General features: G+C 41.6%; 5 non-coding genes across 5 annotated transcripts; all 5 read left to right on the forward strand.

Annotated features, from left to right (window-relative positions):
- Window positions 1–8,930: 8,930 nt before the first annotated feature.
- On the forward strand, window positions 8,931–9,012 carry trnas-uga (transfer RNA serine (anticodon UGA)). Its single transcript has one exon. It is a non-coding gene; the product is annotated as a tRNA-Ser (tRNA).
- A 189-nt stretch (window positions 9,013–9,201) lies between these two features.
- Window positions 9,202–9,273, forward strand: trnah-gug (transfer RNA histidin (anticodon GUG)). The gene has a single exon. It is a non-coding gene; the product is annotated as a tRNA-His (tRNA).
- A 502-nt stretch (window positions 9,274–9,775) lies between these two features.
- trnak-uuu (transfer RNA lysine (anticodon UUU)) lies at window positions 9,776–9,848 on the forward strand. Its single transcript has one exon. It is a non-coding gene; the product is annotated as a tRNA-Lys (tRNA).
- Window positions 9,849–10,369: 521 nt separating this feature from the next.
- Window positions 10,370–10,451, forward strand: trnas-uga (transfer RNA serine (anticodon UGA)). Its single transcript has one exon. It is a non-coding gene; the product is annotated as a tRNA-Ser (tRNA).
- Window positions 10,452–11,381: 930 nt separating this feature from the next.
- On the forward strand, window positions 11,382–11,463 carry trnas-uga (transfer RNA serine (anticodon UGA)). Its single transcript has one exon. It is a non-coding gene; the product is annotated as a tRNA-Ser (tRNA).
- Window positions 11,464–13,878: the final 2,415 nt, after the last annotated feature.

Below are 13,878 nucleotides of genomic sequence, written 5' to 3' on the forward strand. Positions count from 1 at the left end.
AGAAGTGTTCCAGAATGCCGTAGCACAAACGCTACAAGGCATAAAAGGTGTAAAAAACCTCAGCGATGACATCATTGTTTATGGTGCCTCACAGAGAGCACATGATGAAGTGCTCCAAGCTGTTTTTCAGAGACTACAAGACAGTGGTTTTACACTAAATCGTGAGAAATGTGAGTTTAACAAAAACAGACTTGAATTTTATGGATTCATTTTCTCTGACAGTGGCGTCTCAGCAGACCTCAAAAAGGTTGCAGCCATTCTACAAGCCAGTGAACCCAAGGATCAAGGTGAAATTCGGAGCCTACTAGGGATGGCAAACTACTGTTCACGATTTATACAGGACAATCTGTGCACCTCTTCGTGATCTAACTAAAAAAGACACACCTTGGCAGTGGGGTGAAATGCATAAGCAAGCTCTACAACAGCTCAAAGATGCTTTAGCCCGAGCCACCAATGTATCATACTTTGACCCCTCAAAAGACACTGAACTTGTTGTAGATGCCAGTCCAGTTGGGCTTGGTGCCATTTTATCACAAACACAAAATGGTCAAAAAAATGTCATTGTATATGCCAGTCGGACTAAAAAAAACGATACTCGCAAACTGAACGCGAGGCTCTAGTCATTGTATGGAGCTGCAAGCATTTTCATTTGTACATTTACGGTCATCCTTTTACTTTAGTGACTGACCACAAGCCCTTAGAACTGATATGGAACAACCCAAGATCAAAGCCACCAGCCAGAATTGAATGATGGGGCCTCAGACTCCAGCCATACCAATTCAGAATAGAATACAGAAAAGGAATTGACAATCCTGCTGATTTCATGTCCAGACACCCTGTGCCAGTTGATGTGGAATGTAACACGAGGGCATCCAAAGTGGCAGAGGAGTATGTCAATTTCATGGCTCTGCAGTCAACACTGAAAGCCATGATGATAGATGTGATAAAAACTGAGACAAAGAAGGATGCCGTGCTGCAGCAGGTTTGCTCCTGCATAAGAAACAACCCATGGCACATAAATACACGAGACCCACTCTTTGCTGACACACTAAAACAGTACAGAAATGTCAGTTCTGAACTCACTGTGTCTCCGAACGATGATCTCATTCTCAGAGGCTCTAGAATAGTCATACCCTCTACTCTAGAGCAAAGAGTCTTAGATCTTGCTCATGAGAGCCATCAAGGGGTTGCTAAAACCAAAAGTCTTCTGAGAGAGAAGATATGGTTTCCCAACATTGATCGAAGAGTTGAAGTCATTACTACCAATTGCATTGCTTGCCAAGCAAATACCCCCATCACGCATGTCGAGCCGCTTCAAATGTCAGAAATGCCAGAAGCACCATGGCATAATCTGAGTGCGGATTTCTATGGGCCATTACCATCTGGCGAATATCTGCTAGTCGTTATAGATGACTACACTCGCTATCCTGTAGTCAAAATTCTCCATTCTACATCAGCAACTACTGTGATACCAGCTATTGATTATGTTTTTTCTATGTTTGGAATTCCCAAAGTGCTTAAAACTGACAATGGCCCTCCCTTCAACAGCAACATGTTCGCACAATTTGCTGTCTACAGTGGGTTTCACCATAGGAAAACAATACCTTTCTGGCTACAAGCTAATGCTACAGCAGAGAGATTTATGCGTACTTTAGGGAAAGCCATTCGAATTGCTCACACTCGAGGTCTCCCTTGGAAACAACAGTTAAATGTTTTCCTTCGTGAGTACAGATCCACACCTCATTGCACAACAGGGACTTCTCCGGCTGAACTGCTCTTTCAAAGGAAGATGCGCACAAAAATTCCCATAACTACTTCAAGTATCATCAGTGTGGATGATGTTGTCCGCAAAAGAGACAAAAGGGCAAAGGATAAGATGAAAGCTCTTGCAGACACTCGAAAACATGCCACACACATTAACATCAAACCTGGGGACACTGTATTGTGCCGGCAACAGAAACAGAACAAACTAACGACACCATACAGTACAAAGCCACTCACAGTCACCAGAGTCAAAGGCACTATGGTAACTGCAGAACGACAAGGACACTCTATCACAAGGAACTGTTCTTTCTTTAAAAGACTCAACCAGGAGATGCCTGAGCTTTTGTTTGAGCCAGGACATGGAGATGAAACAGAAGAAAATGTCACACACACAGTCTCTCCAAAATATCCTTTCAGGCACAACCGTAGGCCTCCTGCCTACCTTTCTGATTATGTTTAGGTAAAAAAAAATTGCATTAAAGTTCCACAATGCACATGAAACAGACTATTCAGATTTTTCAAGTATTCATGTTGCCTAGGAATTTTAATTGTTGCAGAGTTTTCTATGATTGGCAACAGTTAATACTTAACAGCTTGTTGCATAGTTATTATTGCATATTAAAAAGTAAAAAAAAAAAAAAAGGAGTGATGTAACATATGCATTTGGATGTGACCTGTGAAGTCACGTGAGTTGACGTCACATGCAGGTGGCGCATGTAAGGAAGTTAGTGTGCAAGTGAATAAAAAAGAGCTATGTTTCCTCCAGCATGCGAGTCTATTGTCATCATCACAGAAATACATAAACATCACACAAACTTTATACAGATTTGACATTTTTCCCTCATACTTTTGCCAGAATGGGTACAAAGTTGGCATTAAATTTCATTTGAAATGTTATTGAAAAGATCTTAAAAAACCTTGCATTTAATTTTGAGGATCCTAGGGTACCCTGGGCAGAGTGCTGGGTAGGAGCAGAATGCTTGGTAGGAGCAGTGTGTTGGGTCATGGCGGAGTGCTGGGCCATGGCAGAGTGCTGGGTAGGAGCAGTGTGTTGGGTCATGGCAGAGTGCTAGGCCGTGGCAGACTGCTAGGTGGTTTCCCATCATATTGCTCTTCCTTCATGGCAAAGGCAATTCTGCGAGAAGGAAAGAGCTCAATATATTCTATAAAACTCACTTTATTGTGGGCATGTTCTTTGGAGCCTTTGCTGCCTCCTGTGGGGCCCCTCTTCAAAGAAACCCAGCAGATGTTTTCTGTTAGTCACATCTCCATGGTGCTCATTTAAGCTTTTTTTGACCTTGTCCAGTACTGCCTCTGGGGACAATGATTTTCTGTAGGGCTTTCCTTTGTTAGCTTCCTTCACTTTTGTTGCCTCCACTGTATCTGTAAGATTCAGGCTGCCATCATTCCGTCTCCTGAATCGAGGTTCTATCTAGTAACACATTGGTTAAAGTAATACATAGGTTCCACAAATATTAAAATTTACTCACCCTCAAGTTGTACCAAATACATTTAAATTTCTTTGTTTTGAGGAACACAAAGAAGATATTTGGAGCAATGTCAGCAGACAAACAGATTTTAGCCAACTATTTACAGCCGTAGTTGGAGAAAGATATACTGTGGCAGTAAACGGGTGGTGAGATATTAAAATAATTATACCATTAATAACAATGTTTGTCCTAGTTGAGACAGCGAATAAGTGAAATTCTATCTCTTTGTAATGTCAATTTTTTTAAGACAATATTTTCATTTTCAAAAAGAAAATATTTTCTACATTTTGAAAACTACTGTTGTATTACATGTAAAAGCAGTGCATTCAAACTATTACTTTAAAATGAAGTTACTTACATTTTAGTCTGTCACTAAATTTAATCTATGTCTGTGAAATAGAAAATTAAAGAAGAATATTAATGTTAACTTTGTTACTGGTTTATAATTAGTGATGAATTAATGTGTGTGCATTATTATATTATTGTTTTATTATTGGTGATGCATTAATGTGTGACCCTTATATTGTAGCTTTATTATTAGTGATGAATTGATGTGAGCATTATTCTATTCTTGGTTTATTATTAGTGATGCAATCATGCATGACCCATATTGTTTTTTGCTTTGTGATTAGGGATGTATTATGCGTGAGCGTTATTAGATTAGTTTATGATTAGTGATGTAGTGATATGTGAGCGTTATTATACTATTTGTTTATAATTAGTGACTGATGAAATGAGCCTTATATTTATTATTAGTGAAGTGATTCATTAATGTGTTAGAATAATGCACGGGCATTATTGTAACTATGGTAGTAAATAATAATATAAAGTGTTGTAATGTATAATAACTGCATTAAAATGTTTGTAGTAAAACTGTACAGTGTGCTTGGTCGGCTAATGTTAATCTTACCAAATAACATTATATAACATCTATAACAATCATTTAATAATCGTGTTGTAGTAATTAATGTTACTGTAATGGTTATTTAAACCAACTTGTTATAAAAATACTTACTTTGCAATTGTTGTCCGAATTAATCTGCAACAAAATCTGTTATTACAATACAAATCATGAATGTTATAAGGGCTCTGATTGGCCATAGCGTTCATTGTAACTCGGAACATGATTGGCTGCCGTAACCAAGAATAAGGTGAATCTTGGTTCCAACCCGGAACGTGATTGGCCGGTGTAACCAAGAATAACGATGACTTACAGGTGGCAGTATGCGCCACTGGCCCAGTCTGCGTCAGCAGTGCTCATTAGCATGCTGCTTGGAAAGAGGACACGGCTCGGTGAACGGAGTTCCTTCAACGCATGCTGTGCTTTGTTGTCATGGCAAGTTGTGGTGTCGATAAGATGCTCTTACACAGAGCATGTGACAGTCCCTCCCAAGAAGAACTGTGATCCAGGCTCTGAGACTTTCTCTACTCCAGGAGGAGGTTGCAAACGTTAGAGTTATTTTTGGAGCAGCTGCAGCACACCTGGGTGGAGGCCCACAGCTAGACTTGAGGGCAACCATTAGCCAGACATTCCCTGGTGGTCTAGTGGTAAGGATTCGGCGCTCTCACCGATGCGGCCCGGGAGCTTCCTTTTCACCTCCATGGTGAACTTCGAGCAGTGCTGAGCTCTCTTCGCAAAGGCAAGAAAGCGGCTCTGAGCGCAAAACATGTCCTTCGAGGCGAACCAGCGACCTAAGGATTGCCAACATCCCAACTACTGTCCTCCGCTCTACCAATTGAGCTATCGAAGGCTTCCAGGGTACTTCCACAACCACATCCTATAAGCTAGCTGCAGTCCGACCGCTGGCCAAAAAGGACAGAAGCAAAAGCACTCAAGCCTTCCCATACCGTGAGTCGAACCAGGGCCACCCGGGTGAAAACCAGGAATCCTAACCGCTAGACCATATGGGAACTGCCACTTTTGAAACCCAGTCTTGGCACAAATTCCAGTTTATTCTGATTGCTGGCAAGTCCCTGCTCCGCTTGCACAAGTGCCACTCATACACTTACGCACTCTCTCATACACAGTTTCTTGGTTTCCGTAACCGAGAATCTTCTGATCCGTAGTCATAAGCGCTAACCTTTGCACCACCGTCACTCTGTTCAGCACCTTGTTAGCACATTGCTTGAAGCAAGGACAAGGCTCTGTCAACCCGGAGTTCCTTCACCACACATTCTGCTTTGTTTTTATGGCAAGAGGTTGTGTGGATGGGATGCTCTTACAGGATTCCTGACAGTCCCTCCATAGAAGACCTGAGATCCAGGGTCGGAGACTCTCTCCTCTCCAAGAGGAGGTTAAAAGCAATGGTTTCTTTTGTGTCTGTGTGTCAGAGCCCGTAGGTGTTGCTGCAGCTCAGAGACCTACAAGTGGAGGAGATTACACTGCAAGTCGGCTGGATGACCTCTAAGTGGTAGGCAGTTATGCCACACGTAGGCTGGGTTTCCGATTGATGTAGCTGTAGTAGACATTCATAAAAATAAAAAAATAAAAACTGCTTACTCTGAGGTTGTGTTTAGGGTTGGGGTAGGTGTGATTTTAATAAACTGCAATAGGTTGTATTCTGTGCCATGTACAAGACATTGAATCAATGAAACCCACATCGAGGTTTGTTACTGTGAGGTTTGGTTAAGAGTTGAGGTAGGTTGGGAGGTTGATAAAACACAGCAGGAAACTGTGAGGTTAGGTTAAGGATTGGGGTAGGTAGGTTTGACATTCAAACATAACTGATAGTAGTATGAGCATCTGCAATGGATTTCAAAATTATAATGGACATTCAGAATTTTTCTTATAGGATTTTCACTTTGTCCTATATATTTTAAAATCTTTTGGAGCAATATGACTTAATTTATTGGAATTTCCACTTTGTCTTTAGGATCTGATTTTGATTTTTTGATTCATTAGACTTTGATTAGAATTTTTTTTTTTCCATAAGATATTTTTGATTATGTCAATTAATTATTTTTTTAGATCACAATAGTATAGGATGTTTTTTTTTTTGATCTATGATTTTTCTTAAAGTATAATGATTATAATATAAACATATACAAATTACGATATAAAAAATTCAGTAAACATTATATAATACTTTATAAATAAACATATTAAATTAGAATACTAATGGAACAATAATTTTTGTTAATTTTTCTTTTATTTAATCAGCCTCTTCAGTTTTGCTAATAACAAATATAAATGAAATAACAGTATCTCTTTTTAGTAGATAAGTAATTTACAGTTAATTAAGAGTAGTTAATTCACAGTATTTTGCAGCATTATATATATGTGTATATATATATATATATATATATATATATATATATATATATATATATATATATATATATATATATATATGTATGTATGTATTTGTGTGTGTGTGTGTGTGCATGCATCAAATAAAGTATTTTTGGTCGTCTTCATTATGTGGTAAATTCTGACCAATGACATTGCAGAATTTTGCATCGCTAATGACCTCTGCTTCAGCTGCTGCTTGCGTCTCAGGTCTGATCAACCAGGTAAGTTTAGCCTTTTAAATTTAAGAGTTAATATTTAAGTTCTGTATTAAATTAGCCCTAAATAGTTGAAAATTTAATTCGGTGTTCAGTTACACCCATTGTAGTGATTCGCTTGAATCATGAGTGAGCAGTAAACTGTTGACGGCTGAGGCGATCTATTCAAACTCGAGCTGTTAATTTCTGAGGCAGTATTTACAATCCCTGATTTAATTGATCCAGATTTATATGTTTTCATGAAATGACACAGTTCTTTAATCATTTTTACATATAATTATGTGTTAATTAGATGTATCATGTTTGTTTTTTGCTGTTTATGTGACCAACGTCTGCAATGACCGGTGTATTTAACATTACTGCAACTAAAAATATTTGAATAGCAGAAGATCTGAAGCAATACGCGATAGTTTAAACTGTCGTAATACATAAAATGTAATACATATACATTATATATATATATATATATACAGTTGAAGTCACAATTATTAGCCCCCCTGAATTATTAGCGCCCCTGTTTACTTTTTTCCCCAATTTCTTTTTAATAGAGAGGAGATTGTTTCAGCACATTTCTAAGCATAGTAGTTTTAAAAACTTATTTATATTAACTGATTTCTTTTCTCTTTGTCATGATGACAGTAAATAATATTTTACTTAATATTGAGGTGGATTTTGTGCTCTTTGGGGTGTGAGGTTGATCTGTATATTTGGGTTGTGTGTGGTCTGCTTGTGGACTTGCATACCATTAAAAGAATTAAGGTGCTATGTAGAGTTAGAAAGGGGAAATTGCCTGAGTAAACAACTAAGGGTCACAAGAATTGGATGAGAAAAGACCGGGAGAAAGCCTGAGTTAACAACTAAGGTATCACAGGAAATGGATGAGAATAGAGCAACTCGTGGTTTGAATCCTGCCGACTACGATGGGAAAAGCAAAACGGCAGCAGATGCCAGCTAGCTGCCCTGGGGCTTTCCATTTTTAAACACATATGACAGAGAATGAACATCCAGCGGCTTTCCCGTAGCTCGCTGTGATCGTATAGTGGTTAGTACTCTGCGTTGTGGCCGCAGCAACCCCGGTTCGAATCCGGGTCATGGCAGGTTTTTCAAGGTTTTCATTGGCGTAGCACACTGTGTCGCCATCCTTAATCTCCAGCCTCCTTTTAGTGAAAGTTTCCTAAAGTGTGAAAGACTAGGGATTCGATATGAGCAACGGGACCTTTGATGCCAGCATGCTGTGTAGATAAGCATTGATCAAGTCACGCTTCTAAGGCATGGAAGGAATCTTTTCAATTGTTAAGTCTCCATTTATTGCCACAACAACAGAGAGACCTTCTGCAGTTGCTATTGATCCATTTAATGTCTCCTACATGGGATGGAGTCCTATCTATTGTGTTGTTCTGATGTCTACACCTACAACAACCATAAACCCAACCTCACAGTAATCTGTTGTGTTTTAGCAACATCTACACCAACCATAAGCCTAAACCCCACCTCACGGTAAACTTTTGTGTACCGTGAAGGTCTGCGCCGACCACAACCATAAACATTACCTACTTGCAAATGCCTTACCATGGAGCCTGGAAAGCTCAGTCGGTAGAGCATCAGACTTTTAATCTGAGGGTCCAGGGTTCAAGTCCCTGTTTGGGCGTATAAGACTTTTTGTGGAGCCACAGCTTTTGCCGTTGAGCCATCACTTGCTGAAAGTTATATCTGGACAACAACAACAGAGAGACCTTCTGCAGTTGCTATTGATCCATTTAATGTCTCCTACATGACATGGAGTCCTATCTATTGTGTTGTACTGATGTCTACACCTACAACAACCATAAACCCAACCTCACAGTAATCTGTTGTGTTTTAGCAACATCTACACCAACCATAAGCCTAAACCCCACCTCACGGTAAACTTTTGTGTACCATAAAGCTCTGCGCCGACCACACAACCATTAACATTACCTACTTGTAAAGCCTTGCATTGGAGCCCGGATAACTCAGCCGGTAGAGCATCAGACTTTTAATCTGAGGGTCCAGGGTTCAAGTCCCTCTTCGGGCGAATAAGACTTTTTGTGGAGCCACAGCTTTTGCCGTTGAGCTATCGCTTGCTGAAAGTTATATCTGGATGCACAACACATGTACTGGGAATGAGGACATGGCTGTATAGGCAGTCTTGTAGTCGTGGCCGAGTGGTTAAGGCGATGGACTTGAAAGCCATTGGGGTCTCCCTGCGCAGGTTCGAGTCCTGCTGACTACGTCCAGGCAGTGCGCAGGACTTAGTTTGCGACCTTCCATGATTGTTTGCAATTCCATTGTTTCTTGGGAAAAGGGATGTGCTAGAAGGGAAAAGCAAAACGGCAGCAGATACCAGCTAGCTGCCCTGGGGGCTTTCCATTTTTAAAGACATATGACAGAGAATGTACATCCAGCGGCTTTCCTGTAGCTTGCCGTGATCGTATAGTGGTTAGTACTCTGCGTTGTGGCCGCAGCAACCCCGGTTCAAATCCGGGTCACGGCAGGTTTTTCAAGGTGACATTGGCGTTGCACTCTGTGTCACCATCCTTAATCTCCAGCCTCCTTTTAGTGCAGGCTGTGCTACTGGAACGTCCTGAATGTTTCCTAAAGTGTGGAAGACTAGGGATTCGATATGAGCAACGAGACCTTTGATGCCAGCATGCTGTGTAGATAAGCATTGATCAAGTCACGCTTCTAAGGCATGGAAGGAATCTTTTCAATTGTTAAGTCTCCATTCATTGCCACAACAACAGAGAGACCTTCTGCAGTTGCTATTGATCCATTTAATGTCTCCTACATGACATGGAGTCCTATCTATTGTGTTGTTCTGATGTCTACACCTACAACAACCATAAACCCAACCTCACAGTAATCTGTTGTGTTTTAGCAACATCTACACCAACCATAAGCCTAAACCCCACCTCACGGTAAACTTTTGTGTACCGTGCAGGTGTGCGCCGACCACAACCATAAACATTACCTACTTGCAAATGCCTTGCCATGGAGCCTGGATAGCTCAGTCGGTAGAGCATCAGACTTTTAATCTGAGGGTCCAGGGTTCAAGTCCCTGTTCGGGCGTATCAGCCTTTTTGATGAGCCACAGTTTTTGCCTTTGAGCCATCGCTTGCTGAAAGTTATATCTGGACAACAACAACAGAGAGACCTTCTGCAGTTGCTATTGATCCATTTAATGTCTCCTACATGACATGGAGTCCTATCTATTGTGTTGTACTGATGTCTACACCTACAACAACCATAAACCCAACCTCACAGTAATCTGTTGTGTTTTAGCAACATCTACACCAACCATAAGCCTAAACCCCACCTCACGGTAAACTTTTGTGTACCGTAAAGCTCTGCGCCGACCACACAACCATTAACATTACCTACTTGTAAACCCTTGCGTTGGAGCCCGGATAACTCAGCCGGTAGAGCATCAGACTTTTAATCTGAGGGTCCAGGGTTCAAGTCCCTCTTCGGGCGTATAAGACTTTTTGTGGAGCCACAGCTTTTGCCGTTGAGCTATCGCTTGCTGAAAGTTATATCTGGATGCACAACACATGTACTGGGAATGAGGACATGGCTGTATAGGCAGTCTTGTAGTCGTGGCCGAGTGGTTAAGGCGATGGACTTGAAATCCATTGGGGTCTCCCTGCGCAGGTTCGAGTCCTGCCGACTACGTCCAGGCAGTGCGCAGGACTTAGTTTGCGACCTTCCATGATTGTTTGCAATTCCATTGTTTCTTGGGAAAAGGGATGTGCTAGAAGGGAAAAGCAAAACGGCAGCAGATACCAGCTAGCTGCCCTGGGGGCTTTCCATTTTTAAAGACATATGACAAAGAATGAACATCCAGCGGCTTTCCCGTAGCTCGCAGTGATCGTATAGTGGTTAGTACTCTGCGTTGTGGCCGCAGCAACCCCGGTTCGAATCTGGGTCACGGCAGGTTTTTCAAGGTGACATTGGCGTTGCACTCTGTGTCGCCATCCTTAATCTCCAGCCTCCTTTTAGTGCAGGCTGTGCTACTGGAACGTTCTGAATGTTTCCTAAAGAGTGGAAGACTAGGGATTCGATATGAGCAACGGGACCTTTGATGCCAGCGTGCTGTGTGGATAAGCATTGATCAAGTCACGCTTCTAAGGCATGAAAGGAATCTTTTCAATTGTTAAGTCTCCATTCATTGCCACAACAACAGAGAGACCTTCTGCAGTTGCTATTGATCCATTTAATGTCTCCTACATGACATGGAGTCCTATCTATTGTGTTGTTCTGATGTCTACACCTACAACAACCATAAACCCAACCTCACAGTAATCTGTTGTGTTTTAGCAACATCTACACCAACCATAAGCCTAAATCCCACCTCACGATAAACTTTTGTGTACCATGAAGGTCTGCGCCGACTTGCAAATGCCTTACCATGGAGCCTGGATAACTCAGCCGGTAGAGCATCAGACTTTTAATCTGAGGGTCCAGGGTTCAAGTCCCTCTTCGGGCGTATAAGACTTTTTGTGGAGCCACAGCTTTTGCCGTTGAGCTATCGCTTGCTGAAAGTTATATCTGGATGCACAACACATGTACTGGGAATGAGGACATGGCTGTATAGGCAGTTTTGTAGTCGTGGCCGAGTGGTTAAGGCGATGGACTTGAAATCCATTGGGGTCTCCCTGCGCAGGTTCGAATCCTGCTGACTACGTCCAGGCAGTGCGCAGGACTTACTTTGCGACCTTCCATGATTGTTTGCAATTCCATTGTTTCTTGGGAAAAGGCATGTGCTAGAAGGGAAAAGCAAAACGGCAGCAGATGCCAGCTAGCTGCCCTGGGGGCCTTCCATTTTTAAAGACATATGACAGAGAATGAATGTCCAGCGGCTTTCCTGTAGCTCGCCGTGATCGTATAGTGATTAGTACTCTGCGTTGTGGCCGCAGCAACCCGAATCTGAGTCACAGCAGGTTTTTTAAGGTGATATTGGCGTTGCACTCTGTGTCGCCATCCTTAATCTCCAGCCTCCTTTTAGTGCAGGCTGTGCTACTGGAACGTCCTGAATGTTTCCTAAAGTGTGGAAGACTAGGGATTCGATATGAGCAACGGGACCTTTGATGCTAGCATGCTGTGTAGATAAGCATTGATCAAGTCACGCTTCTAAGGCATGAAAGGAATCTTTTCAATTGTTAAGACTCCATTCATTGCTACAACAACAGAGAGACCTTCTGCAGTTGCTATTGATCCATTTAATGTCTCCTACATGACATGGAGTCCTATCTATTGTGTTGTACTGATGTCTACACCTACAACAACCATAAACCCAACCTCACAGTAATCTGTTGTGTTTTAGCAACATCTACACCAACCATAAGCCTAAACCCCACCTCACGGTAAACTTTTTTGTACCGTAAAGGTCTGCGCCGACCACAACCATAAACATTACCTACTTGTAAAGCTTTGCCATGGAGCCTGGATAGCTCAGTTGGTAGAGCATCAGACTTTTAATCTGAGGGTACAGGGTTCAAGTCCATGTTTGGGCGTATAAGACTTTTTGTGTAGCCAAAGCTTTTGCCGTTGAGCTATCGCTTGCTGAAAGTTTCATCTGGATGCACAACACGTGTACTGGGCATGAGGACATGGCTGTACAGGCAGTCGTGGCCGAGTGGTTAAGGTGATAGACTTGAAATTCATTGGGGTCTCCCTGTGCAGGTTTGAATCCTGCCGATTATGTCCAGGCAGTGTGCAGGACTTAGTTTGCGACTATCCATGACTGTTTGCAATTCCATTGTTTCTTGGGAAAAGGGATGTGCTGGTAGGGAAAAGCAATATATATAAAACGGCTGCGCAGGCTAGCTAACTGCCTTGGGGCCCTACATTTTCAAAGCCATATGACAGAGAGTGAATGTCTAATGGCTGTCCCATAGCTCGCCGTGTTCGTACAGTGGTTAGTACTCTGCGTTGTAGCCGCAGCAAGTCTGGTTGGAATCCGTGGAATTCATGGCAGGTTTTTCAAGGTGGCATTGGCGTTGCACTCTGTGTTGTTATTCATAATCTCCAGCCTCCTTTTAGTGCAGGCTGTGCTAATGGCTAAGGCCATGAGGACATGGCAGTACAGTCAGTCTTGTAGTAGTGGTTAAGGTGAATTCGGGTCAGGATTCCTTACGGTGACAATGACATCACGCCCTCCTCTTGCCACCTGTTTTGTACAGCCCACTTTTTAGTGCACGCTGCAACTCTGACACGTTACAAGTAATTAAATCTAAGCAAATGCCCCAATGATCCCAGTTAAATCAGTCGGTAGAGCATCAGACTTATCATCTGACGTTCCAGGGTTCAAGTCAAGGATGCTGCATACTGATATGTTGTTGACCTGCTGCTAGCTCAGGTTAAAGAGGCCCATCTCATCTCAATCATTGAACAGTTGTCTCACTTTCAGCTACAGCTTGCTGATTTTGACCAGTGGACAGAACTCACATTTCAACATCAGAAATGACTTCTGAACAGTAAGTAGATTTAGTCAGTACCCGTTATGCAGCAGGCTTCTTAAACTCAGTTAAGCTTGTATCATTTTATCAGTGGAGTTAGATAAGTTTGTGGAAGTCAAATCTTTAAAAATCTAAAGAGTCTTCTAGAACTTAGTACTTCTAGATAAAAAAAATTTAGATTGAGAAGTTTCGAAAACCTCTGAAGAGCACAGATGTTTACGAGAGGAGAGCAGTTTGTACATTAATTGTGTTATTTTAAATTTGACGTGTAAATCCTATCTGCTGGTATAATCTTGGTTTAAGAAATAATTGAGACAATTTTAATCTTCTCATAATAAATGTATTATTATTAAATACCATTAAAATAATATGTTTAGTAACAGTATTATATTAAAATGAAATTAAGCTTTTTTCTTAAAACTCCAATCAAAATGTCCGGCACACTTTGCTTTGTGTGTTTGTGTGCTCATTCCTTTGTTTCTTTACCTGGAGATGGGGTGGGGTGTGGTGGACCCCAAACCTTCACAAAGCTGCTCTCGGTGTCTTCATTCTATAACATGTTGATTTTATTATCCACACAGATCCTTCCACAGCAGGATGTTGTCCCTCTGCCCTGTGTGCAAAAAGGCTCCTCATTCTCT

Source organism: Danio rerio, chromosome 4, assembly GCF_052040795.2.
Source record: "Danio rerio strain M-AB ecotype USA chromosome 4, GRCz13ab, whole genome shotgun sequence".
Taxonomy (NCBI): domain Eukaryota; kingdom Metazoa; phylum Chordata; class Actinopteri; order Cypriniformes; family Danionidae; genus Danio; species Danio rerio.